At 43.5% G+C, this 21,067-nt stretch overlaps 1 long non-coding RNA gene across 1 annotated transcript; it reads left to right on the top strand.

Annotated features, from left to right (window-relative positions):
- Positions 1–1,657: 1,657 nt before the first annotated feature.
- On the top strand, positions 1,658–18,305 carry LOC310676939. The gene is made up of 3 exons (XR_014510810.1): positions 1,658–1,764; positions 17,470–17,626; positions 17,907–18,305. It is a non-coding gene; the product is annotated as an uncharacterized lncRNA (long non-coding RNA).
- Positions 18,306–21,067: the final 2,762 nt, after the last annotated feature.

The following is a 21,067-nucleotide window of genomic DNA, read 5'->3' as shown; positions in this document are numbered from 1 at the left end:
TGGCAAGGGAATACGGCTGCCATCCCATGACTCCCCACTTCTATTGTCATTCTCTTGATTACATTGGGTATAATGAAATATTGTATTTTCTGTCTGTGTGTGAAAGCGAGTTACACTCTGCACTTGGAAAGAAATCAAAATGTTTTATTATAAATGACAAATGGATCATATCATTCCAAAAGCTATAACAATAGCTGGTGCTGGTGACAGTCACTCGACAGAGGCCACTTTCATACACAGAGATATCAGCACAAAGTGAGACACTGGTGTGCACCAGCTGATCATGCTGATCAAATTGTTTTCTCCACACCACCAGGTGGCAACAGTTATCTCATCTGCTTGTTAAGAAAACCCAGCACAACCACTGTACACAGACAGCAACCTTAGAAAATGTCCCAAAGCGGGTCTCCATGTGGCAGTCATACCCTATGGCAGCGGTTCTCAGCCTGTGGGTCCCCAGATGTTGTTGGACTACAACTCCCATCATCCCCGAGCTCTGGACTTGCTAGCTAGGGGTGGTGGGAGTTGTAGTTCAACAACATCTGGGGACCCACAGGTTGAGAAAGGCTGCCCTATGGAGTGGGTTATTATAATAAGCATAAGTTCCAATGTAGTGACCATACAATGGCTTGGTAGTTGGTGCTTCCTGGACTCTGACTCATGTGCTCTTTCCTCCCTTGCTTCCTGATTCCCAGCAAATTATTGCTTATTACCCTGAAACTGATCAAACTACACCCAAATGGAATAATTAAAATTAGAAACCCATTTCAGCTCAATGAATGAAGAGGCCAGGAGGTTTGTAGGGAAGCAACCGACACCTAAACCCCACCTTCTCCCTGACACAAGTGCAATGTGTTACTGAATGCCAAAGCCACTTGTCCTGACGAAAGTCACTCACCATGGCAGCTTCCTTGGGTGCAGCAGGCACAAGAGTGTGTAGGCATCAGGGGATGGCACAAGTTGGCATGTGCAATGCTAAGGCGGGAGCAGTCAGTGCAGCAATGCTCCTTGCTCACGCATTGGTTCGATGCATGAACATTTCTTCTAAATAAGGTTAACATGGTCTCCAAATATAGTTTAAGGGCTGCTTCTGAAATATTATGGGACCAGGAAAGAAGTTCAGCAGTGAGTCCCAAAGCCCTTTAAAAAAAACTGTTTACTAGAAAAAGGTAACTCTCATGGTCCTAGATGAGGAATCCTCAGATTCAGAGGCTTCCTACAACAGTACTGGAGCCTGTATCTCATCCCCTGAAAAACATATTCCCTTGGTCTCCAATGATAGTATGGCAGAGTCCTCAGAGAATCACAAAAGATCTGAGATTTCCCCAAAGGAGCCCCTACAATTTGAAACCCCACTGCAACTTGAAAGACAACAGTTGCAAGAAATGGCACTGCCTGTTTAACTGGCCATGGTGGGGAAGGAGCCATTTTGACTTCCTAGTCCAGACTACAAACCTCCACCAGCTGCTTCAAGACCCTGCTGAGACAACTTTCCTTCCTCAGTTGCAGGCTGCTATCCATGGTCCTGAACCACCACCTTTGTCCAAGGTCCTGATTTTGCTTTCCCTTTGCTTCCAGTCTACTCCAGAACTCTGAGCCTATTGATCTCCATCTTGCTTGGGTCATCACATTCCTTTGGTGGTGGGCATCACAATGGATCAGCACTCCTGAAAACTATGCCAGAGGTGGGGTCCTCCTTTACTTCCTGGTTCACAGAAAACCGGGATCCCATGCTTCCCCATGCACCTCAAGCCACTTTGATAGGTAGGTCCACCTGTCAATCACTGGTTGCCACCATAATATCAGTTCGCTAATTTTCCCTTTGCAGCATAGCTTGAGTTCAACCTGGGTTTCAAAAGAAAGATCACAGCTGAAACCAGGTTTGCAGCCACTTCCCATCAGATTACCTGTGGTGACTTGAAGTGCAATGGAAAAACTTCAGAGTGAATCTGATCTGAGTGTAAGGAGCAATTAGGAGCATGCCTCAAGGCTTCCCATCATTCCTTTATAGCCACACACCTCCCCATCATATATGAGAGGCAAGTGGGCATAGGTGGAGGGAAATGGCCTGGTGGACCGAATTAGGGCCTGGTTGGGCCTACTTGGGTCTGTGGGGTAATTAAGTCTGTGAACCAGAGGTCCCCCACCACTGCTCCATGTTCATATACATGCTTTTTTCTGTGGCGGAAGACAATGACTACCAGCAATATGCTCAGTGAAAAGGAAGCAAGAGAGCAGCTTTTTGAGCTTTGAAATGTTTGTCTCCAATTGCTGCTTCCACCTACCCATAAACACAGATACCAAGAGGCCTCATAATTGACGAAACCTATTATCATCCTACTCATTAAGAATCCCCAAGCAAGTAACACTGTAAATAAGTTAAAACCCAGAAATAAGCAGGCAATGCTCACTTAAGTTAACTCAGTAAATCAATATTATTTCAGCAAGTGTTTGAAATGGTGGGTTTTTTTGTGACAGGACAGAGAAGCATGTACATGATGGGTCAGAGAAAGCCAAAAGAGCCCAATGGGATATTTTGTGTGTGTGTGTGTGTGTGTGCATTTCTCACTTTTCCATTGATTAAAAAGCACACAAATAGCAAAGGGGAGAGAGTTTTGAGAGGCAGATAGAGAAGCCTGGAGGGCCACATTTAGCCCCCAGGCCAAGTTCTGCACCCCTGTCCAAAATAAACTCAATTAAAAACTGGGCCCCATTCTGAATTCCCAGTGATCTAACCAGGAGCATGACTGGTTCTGTTTGATTTACAATATTTTTATGCTGCTTTTCATTCGAGTGAATCCCAAAGCATCTTACAAATAATAAATAGCAATAATATGATAGAACATAATAGAACATCACAAACATAGCATAAATCATAGAAAATAATTTTAAAAATTATTGGTGAAACAATCTATGAAACATGGTTAACGAAGAAAAAAGTAAAAAAGAAGAAGCTAAAAATCACAATTAAAGCAAAAGTCATATTAAATTATTAACAAATCAATTCATAATCTATAAAACAATATCAACAAAATAGCAAGCAGAAATAAACTAGTCACTGTTAAGATCACACACACTCTCCACACTCCCATGACTCATAATACTTCACTCAGTTCTGCTCACTAACATACATATATCACATAATGCCTGTGGCAGCAACTTCTAGCATCCTCTGTGATGTTCCCAGGCCTTCCCCAGGCCTTGCCTTGGTGGCAAGGAGGGCTTTCAACACTGTAAGATTCCATTCCATCATTGGGAACTAAGGGATATGCAGTTCTCATAAGCCCCAGTGTCCCTGGGTGCAGTCAGATCTTCAGGCCCCACCACTACTATAACCACCTGCAGCCCCTGAACAAGAACGTCCAGTGACTGAACTCTCCAGGAGCAGCAGCACAAAGGAGTCAGACTTGCTCCATGATAATTCCCAAGTTGAGCACACCACCTGGATTCTGCACCCTATGTACAAAATATGAGGACGCACCACTGTCCTCAGACTCCTCTAGAGTGCTGAAGGACCCTGAGGGAGCATTTCCCAACCAGCTCATCCATACTACTGTCTTCACCTCCAAGAAGGAGCCAGCAACTGCAGAGAAAAATGCAGGTTCTTTAAGACAGCCAGATGCAGCATTTGGGAGTGGGATGGACTCTCCTGGTCAGCCTAACAAAAACCCTGGCATTTACTGTAGACTAGTGCTGGGATAATTTGTATCCTACCTTGGCCATATGATTGTTATCCATGGTCCTGAATGTATACCAAGAAACTGGATCAGTACTTGCAGAACTGTCCATGGTGCTGAACCTTCCCCACTTCAAATTAGCTGTGGCTCCCTGTGTTATCTCTAACCCTCTCACCTGAGCTGTTGCCTCCCTGGGATAATGTATTCTGCTGCCATCCCTTGCTTCTGGCATGCTGAAAGTGGGGACGGATGGCAAAGAGTGGAGAACCACAGGCCAAAAATATCCATTAAGGACCACCTCCACCCAGCTTCATAGATATCTGTGTCTGATTTCAAATAGAACTAGGACCAGAGCCATGAAATGCAAGCTCAACCCCAATCCATGCATTTCAGATTCTTTCCCATCACTGATTACTTTCTCATCTCTGGGGGTGTTCTTAAAAGGAAATGTGAGACAACTTACAATTTATTGATTTATTTTAAAAGTTACTGTACAGTGTCCTCTTTAATGTTATCTTTGCCTTAGCAGACTATGATGAGCACACCAGAATCTACACTGCCTTTAAATAAAATTAAAAATACAACCTTAGCTCGCAGCCCCATCCATTTAATTTGTTGGCATTGATTAAAATGGTCTGCAATGATTAATCAACCCGGGCTTTCAGTGACTGACCTGCTGATTAAACTTATTAAAACCTGCTGTTCTAACGTTACCAGCCACTAAAATTATCAATGAGCCATTTTCATGCATCATCAGTGTAGCTCCCATCCACTTCCTTCACAGAACCTGATCCCTGGTCAATCTTCTTAACTTTCTATACCTGGTTCATCACAAGAAAGAGCTCCTTTCAGCAGAGCTCCTTTCAGCAGAGGTCAGGCAAGTCCCCACCCAGTTGAACTGCTGGCCCCTAGTGAAAACTCCCCCCCCCCCCGCCCCACAGGCATTTAAAATCATTTCTAATTTTCTAGTTAATTTTAAACTGATTTCATCTCTATTGCATTTCTTAAGCTTAGAGATAATTGTAATTCAGTGCTATATAAATTGTAGAAATAATTAATTAAATGGAAAATAACTGTTTTCCCAGAAATGCCTTTGCAGCTCGTAAAGCTATGCCAAAGCTTAAAAACAGAAGAAGGGAAATACTATGGGGTTAAGTTTACTAAAGAGTAGATTATGGTTGAACTTTTAGAGACACTCTTTTTTTCAAAAAATGAATAGATTACATGCCACTTATTATATATAGTCCATCCAAAACAGCCTACAACAATAGTGTGTGTGTGTGTGTGTTTACTAAACCTGAAAACAAAGCAGATTCACAAGAATAAAACAGATTCCCTTATGGGATGGTGAGAGCCTGAGGCTTGCCTACCCTCTGGTGGGGATGATCTGACCTCCAGATTGCTTGCATTGGGCAGTGGCTGGGACTAGCTGACCTACAAGACCCCCGTCAACATTGATTCCATGATTCTAGAAAACTCACATCATCATTCATTGCCATTTCATTCTATAGCAGTCTTCGGTATACAAAAAGCCTTACTATGACTAACTCATCTGTTCTCGCAACATGAGGCAAGGTGGTTAGACTTGCAGCTACTGAATTGTGCAAAGATGCCGAGAGAGCTTCCTAGCCGAGCAGGAATTTGAAAAGGGGTCACCAAGCCCGCCCACCCCTCCTGTCCACTTCTGCTGGCCTTATGGCAGCAGTTCAACTAGGATTATTACCTGCAGCCTCCCTCTGACGTTGAAGAGCTTTGACTTTCCTGCATGGGAACTAATAGCATCTATTTAATCTGATTTCCAGGGTGAGTCAGCAGCACGACACTGCATCCCAGCAGACAGCGTTAGCATCTGACCCCTATGTCACAAACACTTAAGACCCATAACATAGCCTTGCTTGTGCTCCAATCTGACAAGCAGCTGTCTGGCCTTGTGCACTCTTGCATGCAGATTCAGATTTCTGTTCCTTTAAATACTCCACCATTTAGGTATACACAAGATCACTATTTAATTATTGTTACAAAGAAATTCATATGGAATCACGTTTGCTCTCAAGTCCTAGACTCACAATGATAAAGATGGATACACCCAGTGCTTTTTTTAAGGAAAAAAGGTGGCAGTACTCAGAATGAAGTTGTTTCGGTAAGTGCCACATTTTTCACATGGGGGGGGGGGAGGAAAAGGTAGCTGGTACTGCATACCTTGGAGCAGCCCCAGAAAAAAAGCACTGGATACTGTCATGGAATTCTACTCAACATTGATCCAGAGCAGAACTCCAACGTATAGTTAGCAGAGTAACAACTTGAACACGTTGCAGGATTCTCCCAAAAATAGACCAGAGGCAATTGTATGCTTTACTGCTGCTGAAGGCAAATGAGCATAATGGTCACAAATCCAATGTATTCAGGGTTGGCACTGTCCATAAGAAATCCAGTTGCAGCCAACTTAACTTAAACTTACAATAACTTACAATAAGTCTAAACCTTAACAATATATACAGAACGGGACGCAGGTGGCGCTGTGGGTAAAACCTCAGTGCAAAGGACTTGCTGATCGTATCGTCGGCGGTTCGAATCCCCACGGCGGGGTGAGCTCCCGTCTTTCAGTCCCAGCTCCTGCCCACCTAGCAGTTCGAAAGCACCCCTAAGTGCAAGTAGCTAAATAGGTACCGCTTTATGGCGGGAAGGTAAACGGCGTTTCCATGTGCTGCGCTGGTGCTGGCTCGCCAGAGCAGCTTTGACACGCTGGCCACGTGACCCGAAAGTGTCTCCGGACAGTGCTGGCTCCCGGCCTCTTAAGTGAGATGAGCGCACAACCCTAGAGTCGGACACGACTGGCCCGTACAGGCGGGGGTACCTTTACCTTTACCTTTATATACAGAACACCACACCAGAAGGAAAAGAGATAGAGAAAGTGAAATCCAGACGCCTTCTGGCCCTGCTTTTATAGTCAGCATGACCTTGACAGAAAGAGATAAGAGAACCAGTTTAAACCAGCTGTACTCAGCTTCTCTGAAGGAATAACCCAAACATCATGAACCTTCTGCTTGTTTCTTTCACACAGAGAAGCTTCTAGAAAACTTCCAGAACCCTCTTGAATTAATTTAGAATAGGAAAGATCTCTACACATCAGATCAATACTTTCTGGACTAAGAAATGCAAACTGACAGATACATCTCCATATCCCTCTGCACACCCATCTGCATTGCGAATACATGCATGAGGGAAGAGTTCTGATCTTTTATCTATTTATTACATTTCTACACCACCTTTGCCTTCCAAGGAGCTCAAGGTGGTGTACATGGTTATCCCCCATTTCATCCTCACAACAACCTTGCAAGGCAAGTTAGGCTATTAGATGGTGACTGGCCCAAAGTCGCCCAGTGAGCTTCATGGCTGGGTGGGGATTCAAACCCTGGTCTCCCAGGTCATAGTCCAACATGCTAACCATTACGCCACACTGGTACTTACTGCTTTTTAGCCATCTAGATTGTATGTATACTCATTCAGGATCCTGAATGCATGTGAAGTGTAAATTATTAATTTTCATGAAGTGATCCTTGAGTGTGTAGCTTTTGTTAACACTCAGTTCACATTTCTTTAAGGAAGAAACTGAATCTGAAAAGATAGGGCTTGCCTGAGGGCTAAACTACAATATTAAAATTCCCAACCCTCCTCATGCCAAATTCTAAGGGTTGCATTTCTTGTAGCACTAAGGAGATGGTTCCAATCTTCTCTCTACTCTCCCTGCACACTGTTCTGGGTGTTCTTCTGACCCTCTAGAACAGATATGAGGAGGATGTAGGGGGCATGTGGAGGAGAAGAGGGAGGAAAGGCATGTTGCACTAATTGGAATTGTGCTACCTTCCACTAGCACAGTGATTTAATGGAATACTCCTCTAAAACTCCTGTATCTACCAGCCCATTATTATGACTCATACCTGACTGTTCTGGCTTTAGAGTATATTGGGCTCAAATGGGTCCCTCTTCATGTGCCTCTTTGCTAAGCCAGAGATGGGAAGCATCTCAGAGAGTGACAGTTTACCATCGCTGTTGCAAAGATTTGCTGCCAATGAGTCTCAAGCCTTTTTGGACCTTGAATTTATCTTTGTTCCTTGAGCCACAGTATCAAAATGCATCCAAATCTTTAACCTTCATTTCTTTTAGTTAGGTGGAATGTAAATCTTAGAGGCGTGCACTCCCCCAAGATTCACCTAAAAAAGGAGAAAATGTTCTGCTTTTGCATTGTTCTGTGCTTTCTCTGCTTTGCTCTGTAATTTAGTTTCCAAACTACTTGTGTTCTGCTACAATGGTCAATCTAAAATGACTATGACTTCCCCCACTTTTGGCCAAAGCAGATGATATTTTCAGGCACAATACCCCCTCCAGAATACATGACATATGCCATATTGTAGAACAGGTCCATGTATTTTTGTGGAGGAAGTAAAAGGGATTCATTTTCCTCCATAAACCATAATAGGGCAAGACCTTTATGAAGCCAGCCAACTCCAAAATCCATATTAGTTTCCTGTTTTTGGTGTGGAAAAGGAGAAGGGTGTTGTCTCTTTCTTACCTTAAAATAATTAAGAGGTGGCCAAGTGGTACGTATTTTTGTTTCGTATACAAGTTCCCAAAGGCATCATAATGTGATGCCATCTAGAATTTTTCCTATAGAGTTCTGAAAAGCTCTGGGTTTTGTTTGTTTTTTTAAAGCAGAGCAATGAAAGATTTTTTAAAAAAACATCCTGAATGAAACCTTTTCTTTAAAAAATAAAATAAAATAAATCCCTCAATGTTGCCCTTGAATAAGTAGATAAATAAGTAGATAAAATTCCAGAGTTCTTCAGTGGTCTGCAGGCAACATTTTGAACAGCCTCTCTTCTTGCAAAGCCCACATACCTAGAGAATCACAGGGATATAGGAAAACACAGAGCTCTAGGTGCAAAAACAATAGCCTTTGTGGAAGCCCTTAACTGGTGGGTGGGAAGGACTGATGGTGCATTTGAACTCAGGGAATGGAGGAAAGTATCCTGAATCATTCTGCGTCACCTATTTCTCCCCCCCCCCCACTTATTGCACTTGATCAGAGTATGGTAGGGCTTCTTCTGCCACCAAAAAAAATGAATAGCCCTTATATCACACAATTAAATTGAAATAACATTGTAAGAATATTCTGCCCATTTCCAAGCCTTGACTGATTCAGCATATCTGCTTCTGCACTGAGCAGCAGCAGCGAAATATTATGAGACAACGATTTGAAACTGAAATACCTGATGTTACTGGGAAATGAGCACATTTATCTGCATGGCAGATTTGAAAGAAATTCTCCCGCAGTGGCGTTCAAGCCATATGTGTAGTAATTAGGCATACGCTAAGGCAAAAATTCAAGGCTGTTTTCAAAATTAACTGTAAGAACAATATTGATGCATCTTATACAGTTCTTGTATGTTCTCCTTATGTTCTGTGGCACTGGCGCCCTTGAAACAAAGAGCTTCCTTGCCAAAAGGATCTACTGATGCCATGCTTAAGAATATAAAAGCCCTGCTAGATCAGACCAGTGGCCCATCAAGTCCAGCATCCTTCATATCACAATGGCGAACCTGCTGCCTCTAGGAATCAACAGAGCTTGAATACAGCATCCCCTTTCCCCACTGTTCTTCCCAAAGAACTGGTCTTCAGTGGTATACTGCTAGTAGTCCTTGATACAGCCATCCCCCATGAATGTGTCTAATCCCTTTTCATAGCCATCAACACTAGCGGTCATCACTACACACTGAGGATCTGATTCCATAAGTTAACCATGAGTTGTAGGGGAGAAATATTTTCTTCTGTATATCCTGAAGTCAGTTTCATTTCAGTTAACAACAATTTAACACATTTCAAAATACTGTAATTAAATTTAACAGTAAAAGAGATGAAAACATATCAATATCTGCATACCTCGGTAGTCTTGCCTAAACAAAATGTTTAAGGCAGGCACTGAAAAAAGGACAGCAGAGGCGTCTGCCTGATGCCAATAGGCAAGGAGTTACAAAATGTAGGTGATCACACACAAAAAGATCGATTTCTTACAACTGTGTGAGTGGAAAAGCTATTCACGCCATGCATCATTTTAAACACTTGAGCCATGTTTTCCCCCACACACCCTTAGCCATTTTCTCTCCAAACTAAAATGGGGCAAGATTTTAGCTTTCCCTTGTACAGAAAGAGCTGCACATCCTGATAATGTTGTACCTTCTCCAGCTCTGCAGTATCCTTTTTGAGATGGAGTGACCAAAGTCATTCAAATTCAGTAGCAACACAGATCCACATAAGGATATTATGATGCTGGCAGTTTTATTTCCATCCCCTTTCCTAATAATCCCTAGGATAGAATTTGATTTTTCCACAGCTGCCGCACACTGAGTTTCCAGTGAGATATCCACCAGGACCCCAGAATGTCTTTCCAGCATGCATATTAGTAAAGTTTTATTGCCCTGATGTGTGCCACTTTGCACTTATACTGAACTCTGTTTGTCATTTTGTTGTCCATGCAACCAGTTGAGAGAGATTCTATTGAAGCAGTTGGCTGTCTTTGGTTTTTCACATCCTCAATAATCCACAAATTTGGCCATTTCACTGTTCCCTAACTCTGGATCCTTTATGAGTTAGTTTGAAAGTATGGATCCCAATACAAAACTCCATATGTTCAGTTCAAACAATCTTGCTGTACTTGAAATCCTCACACACTAAACTCACCCTATGAGTCCACCTTATATTGTAATGTGTTAGTTCTGAAAACACACTAAGCTTTGAAACCTTACAACGTTGTCCTGCATTTGCATCTATTAGTCAGGTCTAGAAGAACCTGGTTCACAATGATCTAGTCTTATCTTCACATCAATTTAGGTCTCTTCCAACTTCCTTTCTCTCCTTGAAAGCCATCAGCAGCGAGAGTTAGTGGCACAAACTTCACTGCAGAAAGTGAAACACTGAATTTGCTTCTCCCCCCCCCCCCTTAGTCTTTGTGATACCAGTTGGTTTAATTTCTCTTGACATTTCTCCCATAGCAGCAACAGCAGCATGTCAAGACTAATTAAACAAAATGGCGGTCGAATCCTAAAGAACATACATCTGCTGTGATCTGCTGCTAACCCCAAAGCTGGGGAGTCTTTCTTAGATCATGGAGGGGAAAGGGCTGGAGAAGTGGCAGCAGTGGGGATGAGTGGTGAAATAATTCCCCAGGAAAGAAATCACGTTTGATTGCTTCATGTATACATAGCATCCACATCAACAGCAGAGTTCTGGCAATGAAGTAAAACAGCTGGAGTTTTAGTGTTTATCATGCAATCTGTGTAGAGATTGCCAAAGTACCTCTTGGAAGTCCAAAATGGCTACTTTGGGTGAGCCAGCTATTGAAGTTTCACATAATTTCCAAAATATTGTTCATTGCAGAAAGCAATATGTGGGGGAAATCAACAAGACCCCTTTGGGGGAAAAACATTCTGAGATTCAGGTGTTTTAAAGTTGTTTGTGGTTGCTCTGGCATTTTTAATGTGTTTCATAATCACAGCCTCATTCAGCCTCACAGCTCTGCAAGTGAGGTCAATGCCATTGCTATCTCAAAGATGGAAGGCTGAGGCTTAGAGATTAAATGACTTTGCTGATTGGATTTGAATTGTGGCCTGCCGGAGGCAGCTAAGTCCTATATTCTCTTTCCAGAATCACGGCGCCTCAAAGTATATCCTGTATACAGATACCAAACCCGTTCCCGGAGGTGTAGAACCTCACTTGGCCAAAACATTGGCATGCAAACATATGGAGGAAAACCCCAAGATTTGCAGAAGTACAAAAAATGTGGAGGGGGGGTGGATCTGAAACAGCCAAATGAAAACTGAGCATGCTCAGTGGTCAAGGAAAGCTGACTGGCTGTTGCAGGAGGGAGGGTGAGTTAGAAAGTCAGCAGGGAGAAGAAATGACACACAGTTTCCCTGAAAGAAGATTTGCCTAATTGGCAGGAACACTAAGCAGGAACACTCCACTCCAACGTGTTAATGTAGGTCCCATTTGCAGTAAGACAAACAGACAGATATGACAGTCTTCAGCTTTGTAGTTAAACATTTGCTCTCACATATAATGCAGAAATTAAAAGTTAGGGAAATGTTGAGAAAATGGAATAAATTGCAGTGTGAATGAAACCAAAGACCTGTGAGAGCTCAAGGAATACAGCCATTTTCCATCCTTGAAGTAAACAAACCAAGTTTTTTAGCCATGAATACGTTGATTCCCTGATCTTTTTAAAAAAATAAAAAAATAATAATTACTGATATGTTGACTTGCTGAGAAAAGCTTTCATGAGCTTTGTGTTGGGAAATGCCGAGGCCAATGCCTCTCAACCAATGCAGCTCCACCCAGGATAATTCATCACTCCTGTGTCCCGCCACACTGATGTGATCCATATCCAAGAACATGGGCACACAACACTAGCAGTCCAAACAGAAGCTGAGCCTTGAGGTGTGACATCTAAGTCTAATTTATTGTGTAAAATCAAACAGAACAGAACAAAGAAAACATAGCTCCTCTACTTCTTTCTGCCGGGGGGGCGGAGAGACAAGAACTGCAAAAGCAACACAGAACAGAACTTCCATTCACAAGACTCCCACAATCACTGCTGGAATGCAAACACAGACATGTGACATGTAACAATCCCACACATCTGCAGCATGGAGAAATGAAATTCCCAACACTTTGTAGCTTCCCAGCAGCCTCTCCCTCAAATTTCATAAAAAGCACACTGTGTGGTTCTATGATCCAGCTTCTTCCATTGCTCTTTCACCTGCCTGCCTCCAGACTTGGGATAAGAGGACATTCAGCCAGTCAAGCTACCTGTGATTACTTATGTCCACTTCAGAGGATTTCTTTACTTTGAGAGGTTTATTATGCAGATTATGGCAACGTCTGAAGAGCCCTGGGCTAACTTGTCCACCTTGTCAGCTAGAGCACAGATGAATTAACTGGAGTGTCATTTTCTAATGACAAGGCTTCTGTGCCTCATACTAATGGTACAGTCACTCCCCACAAATGATGTCGAGGAGCAAGCGTCAAACCTATTTTCAAAATATTGATTTCACGTCTGACTTTTATTCATTTCCATACATTTCCTGTTACAATAAGAACACAGACAACTCTTAAGAGCTGAGGAAACAGACTTCAGCTTTAGGAAATTGTTTGGTCCATTTTGGAAAGATGGAAGGATGGAAGGGAGTAGAATGGCAGATTGATTCCATATCATTCATGGTCCTCCAGGTGGCAAACATGGTTGTTATTCTGTTTTATCTTGAAAACATCCCTCTGAAGTTGTGATTCACCAAAGACCACCTAGAAAACCTCATGGATGAGAAGAGGATTTAAATCCAGGTCTACCTCACCCCTAGGTCCAACTCCTTGGCTAGCGACTTATGCATCACCAAAGAAAGAAGAAATGCATCACCCCAAAAATACATCAAAAAGTGCATAGATTTGCATAAAATCTGCACATGGCATCCAAAACTGTTGGGGGGGGGGAGGTGAAAGATAAGAAACCCCACCATAACCCCGTCATTTAAAACCATATTATGAGGTCAAATCACACCCCCTAAAATGGAAACAAACACCCCTATTTTGTGACCTGATGACATTTCAATCCCCACAACCATATACCTTGGTTGTACCTCAGAGGTCAAACAGAATCTATTCCGGAAGTCCGTTCAACTTCCGTTCAACTTCCAAAATGTTTGGAAACAAAGGCGCAGCTTCCGATTGGCTGCAGGAAACTCCTGCAGCCAATCAGAAGCCGTGGAAGCTGTGTTGGATGTTCCCTTCCGGGTTTGTGGCGTCCGGGAGCCAAAACGTTCCAGTCGCAAGGCATTCGTCAACCAAGGTACACCTGTACGCACGGCATTTTAAAGTGGATTTAAGGCATTTGATGTGTGTGTGTTCTTCATGTGGTGCCCACAACTTTCTCCTGATCCAAGTAGTGGACTGCACTCCCCTGCTTGAATTTGGATTTACCTGATCCACAGCCACCATCCTGAAGCTTGAAAGGTGGAGCCTGGGCGGCAGGCCGGGATGGAGAAGCCTCCGCTCTGGTCCACTGCTTGGAAATAAACGCTGACTGTGCCCGACCACAGCAATGCAGTCAGCTGAAGAGCAGCCCACCCAGCCTCCCTGTTTTCTGTGGTTTTAAAAAGTAAAGTAAAGTGACCCTGTTTTACTTGTATACTAATTCTGCTTTGCTTCCTTGTGCCCCCTGTTTATGTGCTATGGTTTAACAATGGTATTTGGAGCCGGGAAGGAATTTTCCTGTAGACAAACTGGGCCCATCTAGAGTTTTTGCCTCCCTCGGACATGTGATAAGGAGGAATAAAACCCAGTAGAAAATTATGTTACCCAATTGTGGACATACTGAAGCAGTGGCGTAGCGTGGGGGGTGCAGGGGGGGCTGGCCGCACCGGGCGCAACACCTGGGGGTTAGGGTTAGGGGGGCGCAAATCCACAGGTTAGGGGGCACAAATCCACGGGTTAGGGGGTGCAAATTACTTGCCTTGCCCCGGGTGCTGACAACCCACGCTACGCCACTGTACTGAAGTGCATGGCAAGGGCAGGTGTTTGATTTTACAAGTGTGGTGACCTTTTGCTGAATGGCGTCTGTCACCACACCCACTACTTCCATGAGTCAGACACTCCTCTGGGACCAGATACAATACATATGTCTTTCAAAAATAAATAAATAAATAAATAAAATCAACCTGTTGTTTTGTGTAAGCTTGGAAAATTTGTATCTCAAAAGCGATTTTTAAAAATTGGCTGTCTGAACAGGTAAACAAATACCGCCTGCATAGGCACAATGGTCCTCAGATTTCCATAACTCTGGTCCTATTACTGTAAACATAAACCACCCCTAATTATATAAGTTTAAATGAAACAGAAAGAAAGATTAATATAAAAGTTCTGCCCTGAATCCAATCAGCAGTGTGTGAGGCTGCTAACACAGCACAACAGCCCTTCTGGATACGACCAAGACACCATCTCGTCCAGTTCTAAATTATATTTATCACAGTGGTCATCCCATGTAAGCAACTTCCCATGTTGTGTTTTATTTCCCCACTCCAATCATCTACTTCTATAAGGAAGGGATAGAAATCAATTGCATAGCAGACAAACTCATAAAGGAAAAGCTGTACAATAAGAAGTGTCACAATCGATTAAAAAAATGTACCTATGCATCTATTCTGCTTTCTTCCCATTGCTCCTGCCATCTTCTAGATACATTATAAAAGCTTATAACCTTTCAACCTGGGGTTATTTTAGGAACTTAATGATGAATTCCCCAGAAACTATGTCTCTTCAGACCATGGTTATCTCTGAGAGTGACCAGTACCAGATGCTTTAGAAGATCTCCTGCAAGCTCCCTACAGCCAGCAGATGGGGAATAAATTGCTCTTACAAGGAGTCAGATCTTAATCTCTAGTAGTTAGAGATTGGATTTAGTCCTGAAGCATCTGTTTTTATATCCTTTTCAACATTTGGTAGCATTAAAACTCTAGTTGTCATTATTCATAGAGAGGTCTCATGCGTGTCCTTAAATCACAGTAAATTTTTGGCCTCAGCTGCATCCTGTGGCAATGAGTCCCAGAAACCATTTTCCCCATGCTTTCTTAAGATGAAACTCTAGCTAGCCAAAATGCACATACAGCTGTACCTTGGTTGTCAAACGGAATCCATTCCAGAAGTCCATTCGACTTCCAAAACGTTTGGAAACCAAGGCGTGGCTTCTGATTGGCTGATTGGCCCTGGAAACAATGCTGACAGTCAAAACGGCTATTCGGCTTCCAAAAAACGTTCGCAAACCAGAATACTTACTTCTGGGTTTGTGGTGTTCAGGAGCCAAAACATCTGAGTACTAAGACGTTTGGCAACCAAGGTATGACTGTGCTGGGTTAAAGTGTGCATATAAATGCACACATTAGTGAAAATAGTGTATACAAAGATGCATTACGTCAGGGAAGATTGCTCTGCAAAAAAATGTGTACATATATACAGAGGTACCTCGGGTTACAAACACTTTGGGTTACAGACTCTGCTAACCCGGAAGTAGTACTTCGGGTTAAGAACTTTGCCCCAGGATGAGAACAGAAAGTGTGCACTGGCGGTACGGCGGCAGCGGGAGGCCCCATTAGCTAAAGTGGTACCTCAGGTTAAAAACGGTTTCAGGTTAAGAACGGACCTCCGGAACGAATTAAGTTCATAACCAGAGGTACCACTGTATATTTCGAGACATTTGCACTAAAAATGATGGTTAATTTTCATGGCAGCTTAAAAAAAAAATCACAAAATTATGTTGCAATTTGGAGAACTAAACTTAAGAATGGAAAAATGAGAAATTGATGAAACCTGAACGGGAAGATTTTCCCATCTCTACTCCTCCTCAAGCTCTGCTTTGTGTTCCTTGTGCCAAACCTTTTTCCAGACTGTTGCTATTTTGAGGTTTCTAATTGAGGTTTTACATTTTAAGCTGATTTGGCATTCTTGCACAATACCGCCACCCACCCAAACGAAAATTTGGAGGGCAGCCGACTGGCAAAGGCTGCGCTATGGCTTTCACAAAACACACTTGACTTCTCATTTGCCCCCTTTTTCATTTTATTGCTTCTTCCTCTACATCAAAACCACCCAGCATGGCCACTGACCACCGTGGAGCACCATCTTGGTGCCAGATTGATGGGCGAAGGAAGAAGAGCCACCACCCTTGTCAGCTGGCTCAGTGGAAGCTCCTTCCATCTTCCTTTCCTCCACCCTTCCCTCTCCCCTTTCACCCGCTCCCTGTGAGCAGCAGGGAACCTTTCCATTAAGAAAACAAACCCATCACATGTTGAAGACACAACGCCGGAGCAAGGAGGGAGGTGACGGGGGCCGAGACAATGTATTTTTAGTCGTTTTGATAAATTATGGAGACGTGAAGCTGATAATTTATTGAAGAAGGGAAACGGGGGACTCTATGTAAATGTTTTCGGATGAATAATTAATGTGGCTTTCTAACATCAGGGGGTCTTTAATTAAGGCCTCTCCTCTGTTAAACAAGGCAAAGCAGACACACTTGGATATGTACGGCGGCTAATTGCACCTTTCCCATGTAAAGAAATGCGGCATCTTAGAAAGGAGGTGTGGTCTGCATCCAGAAAGCAAGACAGCTCCTACCCAGGGAGGCGACTGTGATGCTCTTGTTTGGCCTGGTAGGCCCTGGGGTTGGCATTAAGTGTAATCTGCCTAGTGTTGGCAAGAGGCCACAGTGGAAAGCTGAGGAGGGAAGGGTTCTTTTGAGCACTGTTGGAAGTCATGCAGGAGTCTTTGCAACCCAGCATGTTATCTGAGCCTCTGCTGTTCCATCGCTGCTGGTCCCTGTGGATATTTCCCTTGGTTTGACGGCTCCTCCTCATATTGACTCTGTCAGCACCTCCCTGTGCAGCGGCAAGGGAGGCAGATCCCATTAGGAGTGGATCACAAGGATAAGACAGGACCCAGCAGTGGTGGCAAGAACTGCAAACACTAGCTGAATACCTTCCAAAGTTCCCTTGCTGAGGAAGTGATACCTAGGACACGGAAGGTGTGGACAATTAGTGTTCTGGTTCCCGCCTAACACATGACAGTAAGTGCACCTGCTTGTAAGTGTGAGTTACTTTATTAAAGCGGATTAACAGTACAGACTCAGTGGCATGAAAAGCATCGGATACAGATCAGGGGCTCTTACAAGGCAAAGGGTTAACATGTGTAAGTCCAGTCTAGGATAAGGGCAAAAGATCAGAAGTCCATGATCAATAACAAGAAGGTCTGCACAGGAGCTGCATAGTTGTTCCAATAAGTTTCCCTGCCTACTAGCCAAGCTTTTAAGCAGAAGATACAGACATACTCACAACTGTCCGTCTCCTGGGCTGAAGGTAGGGAATGTACCTCCTCTTTTCTTTTGATGTGCCACCTCTCCCTGGGAGACAACAGCAGCATATCAGGCTGCACCCCAGAATGTCCATGTCCTCTGATGGAAAAGAGGCCTCCACGGTTTCTGACAGCGCCCTCTCTTCCATGGGCAGGGAAGAAGTCGCCTCAAGGACTCTTGCTTCTACAGCACAGCCAGACATGTCTGGAAGTGGCAGGGAGCCCCATCCACCAGGCTCTGCTCCATTAGCTCACCTCCCTCTTCTTCTTCACCCTCTTCCTCAGGTACCTGTCACTCCTGATCTAAATCCAAGTACTCTGAGGGCATTGTTACAGTGAGGAACAGCCCTGCCAGATACCTATTAAGTCCAGGATCCTGTTTTCCACAGCGGTCAACCAGATGCCTATGGTAATCCCACAGGCAGGACATGAGAAGAACTCCCTTCTCCTACTGTTGCTCCCTGACGGCTGGTATTCCAGGAACGTGTTGGATCCCAGAAAGAGCATACAGCTCTTGTGACTAGAGGCCATCGATAGCTTATCCTCCATGAAATACTCTAGAGCCACCCAAGTTAGTGGCCATAGCCACATATAGTGGCAATGAATTCCATAGTTTATAGTAAAGTTTATAGTAAATACTGCCTATTGTCAGTCCCAAATTGCCCAGGGTTTCAGCATTATGGGGGGGGGGGACACTGTTCCTATCCAATTTCTTCACACTATGAGGTAAGAAAATGCAAATTGTTCCCTGATTCTTGAGGCCTGGGCACCTTGCTTCCTGCCTATATTGTGGCAAAGGTGAATAAACAACAACAACAACAACAACAACAGGATGTAGCTGGCAGAGAAGTCATCAACAAACATACCTGTACTTGAGCATTTTCACACCTGGCCAGAGGCAGATCAACAACAGGAATAGCTATCCCTGGCACTAAGTACATTTCATTGCATGCTTTCACTTAACTAGACACACCACGAAGCTGCTCTGCAGGAATAATTACATGGAGAAAACTATGATGGACCTTTCTATCAGGAAAGAAGCTGCTTTGGGGTGGGGTGATTTTGAAAGAGTGGTGGGGGAACTTTTCAACAAAGGGACATTTTTGCACCCCTGAATATTCTGGATTTCTGTTCTTGTCTGTTGTTTTCTTCAATGTGTGTTTAATGCCTGCATTTTTCAGAGTGTTTTTTTTTACACACATACTTCACTCACACACAGTGTAGCTGTCAAGAACACTGTAGGTGGAAATGGGGTATAGAAAGGTGAGATTTTTGGAGTGTTTGAAGATAGGTTTTAAAAGGGGGGGAGGAGGGAAGAACCAGAATGGCAAGTAGCTTTTAAGACACTACCCTGTGTCGAGCACATTTTTTTACTACTGAAACATTAAAAAAAAATCAAGATGGGAAGCAACAGGAACATGGCTCCTGTCAGTTTCAGTTCATTTCAAGCGCAGCTCTTGGAAGTAGTCCTGGCTAGAATAATGAACATCTGCTGCTCTCTACCGGTGAGCTGGAATGATACAGCAAATGAAGTTACTATGAAAAAAAGTATGTTCAAACTCAGGCAATACTTAGTCAAGTAACCGGTCAAATATTTGTATTGCTTTCCAAACATTGCTGTACCATTCCCTACAGTTGCCCCTGCCCCTGCCGGCTGGAGCTAATGGGAGTTGGAATCAAACAGCTTCTGGAGGGCTGCAGGTTAAACACCTCTGCTGTAGAACACAGAGACAAATGGCACACCAGGTGAGGAAAATCTAACACCAAGTGTGATCTGGTTATGTGAAATGCCAAGCACCTTCAAATCTTTGTGATGCTTCAGCATGACTTCGCTCTATGACAGCATTGTGGCTCACCTGTCTTTTCCCTTTGTTCTGGCACAGTGTTGTAACCTTTCAAAATCTGAAAGGTACAGTACAGTCTCAGAGTTGGTGCAGCTGCTGAAGCCCTGTACAATAATAGTTAGTGAAGCTGTTTGGAATTTGAGTAAGGTAAATGATGACTCTCTCTTTCTCCTCCCCCCCCCCCCCGGTACAGTGGTACCTTGGGTTAAGAACTTAATTCGTTCTGGAGGTCTGTTCTTAACCTGAAACTGTTCTTAACCTGAGGTACCACATTAGCTAATGGGGCCTCCCGCTGCCACCGTGCTGCCAGAGCACGATTTCTGTTCTCATCCTGAAGCAAAGTTAACCCAAGGTACTATTTCTGGGTTAGGGGAGTCTGTAACCTGAAGCATGTGTAACCTGAAGTGTATGTAACCCAAGGTACCACTGTAGTTTCTTGGGGGAGAGGGTCCCCTCTGTGCTTTTTGTCCCATCCTCTCCATCTAAAAATCTGTCCTCAACCTTTGTGTTTCCCACATGTGTATAAATGTTGTGCTTTACCCCCCAGAGACATCACACAACTCTTGCCCACAAGGCAATACTACTGAAGTGGGTGGCACACGGTGTGTGTGGCAGGGGTGATCTCTGAGATGGCACATGAGCTTTTCACAGATATTCCTCTCTCTCTCTGGTTGCTACATGCACGCCTACAACTGATATTTCATACAGAGACATACTTGCTTTCCCCCCCATGCAGAATCCTCTCTCTTTTTTTCAAACTGCTAAATTTTTTTAAAAAAAATTCCCACCTAACCTATATAGTTCCCTAAAATCAACAGAATATAGTGGTTGCAAGTAAGGCTACAATTCTAAACACTTTAAAAACAACAAAACCCTTTTCACAAAATATTCTGGAACAATTTAAAATATTATAATGAAAGAATGTTCCACTAAAACCTGGCACTCCCTCACCCACAAAACCAACTTGTTAGGGACTAAGCTCCACCACATGCAATCATATGCATGTTTACTCAAAAGAAAGCCCCATTGAATTCAGTGAGGCTTACTTCTAGGTAAGTGCATGTAGCCTAAGTTCGCTGAGCTTTGTTCTTACATAAATCAGTGTGGCTTTAGTAATGACTAGCTTGACATCAGTGGGACCTCAGCTCAGTGATGGCCTCATTTGCACTATACATTTAAGACACTATGATACCATTGTAAACAGTCTTGGTTTTCAGTCAAAGCATCTTGGGAATATCATCTTGTTTAAGGTGCTTAGAGTTGTTGTTAGGAGACCCCCTGTTTTCCTTCACAGGGCTACAATTCCCCCAGTTCCCTGGGGAAAGGGATTGTTTTTTAAACCACTCTTCCCAGGGAACTGGTTTGTTAAATCATTCTGAGAACTGCAGTTCTGTGAGGGGAATTGGGGGGGGGGGGTCCTAACAACTCTCAGCACCCTTAACAAACTACAGTTCCCAGGATTCTTTGCGGGGGGAGGCATGGCTGTTTAAAGTGGTATCATAGTGTTTTAAATGTACAGTTGTAACCGAATGCCTTGCAAGTCGAATGTTTTGGCTCCAGAATGCCGCAAACCAGGAAGTAAGTGTTCCAGTTTGTGAATGT

This window comes from Podarcis tiliguerta, assembly GCF_965153285.1.
Source record: "Podarcis tiliguerta genome assembly, chromosome: 4".
In the NCBI taxonomy this organism is placed as follows: domain Eukaryota; kingdom Metazoa; phylum Chordata; class Lepidosauria; order Squamata; family Lacertidae; genus Podarcis; species Podarcis tiliguerta.
Note: the sequence above shows the minus strand (reverse complement) of the source record. Positions and strands in the feature narration are given on the sequence as shown.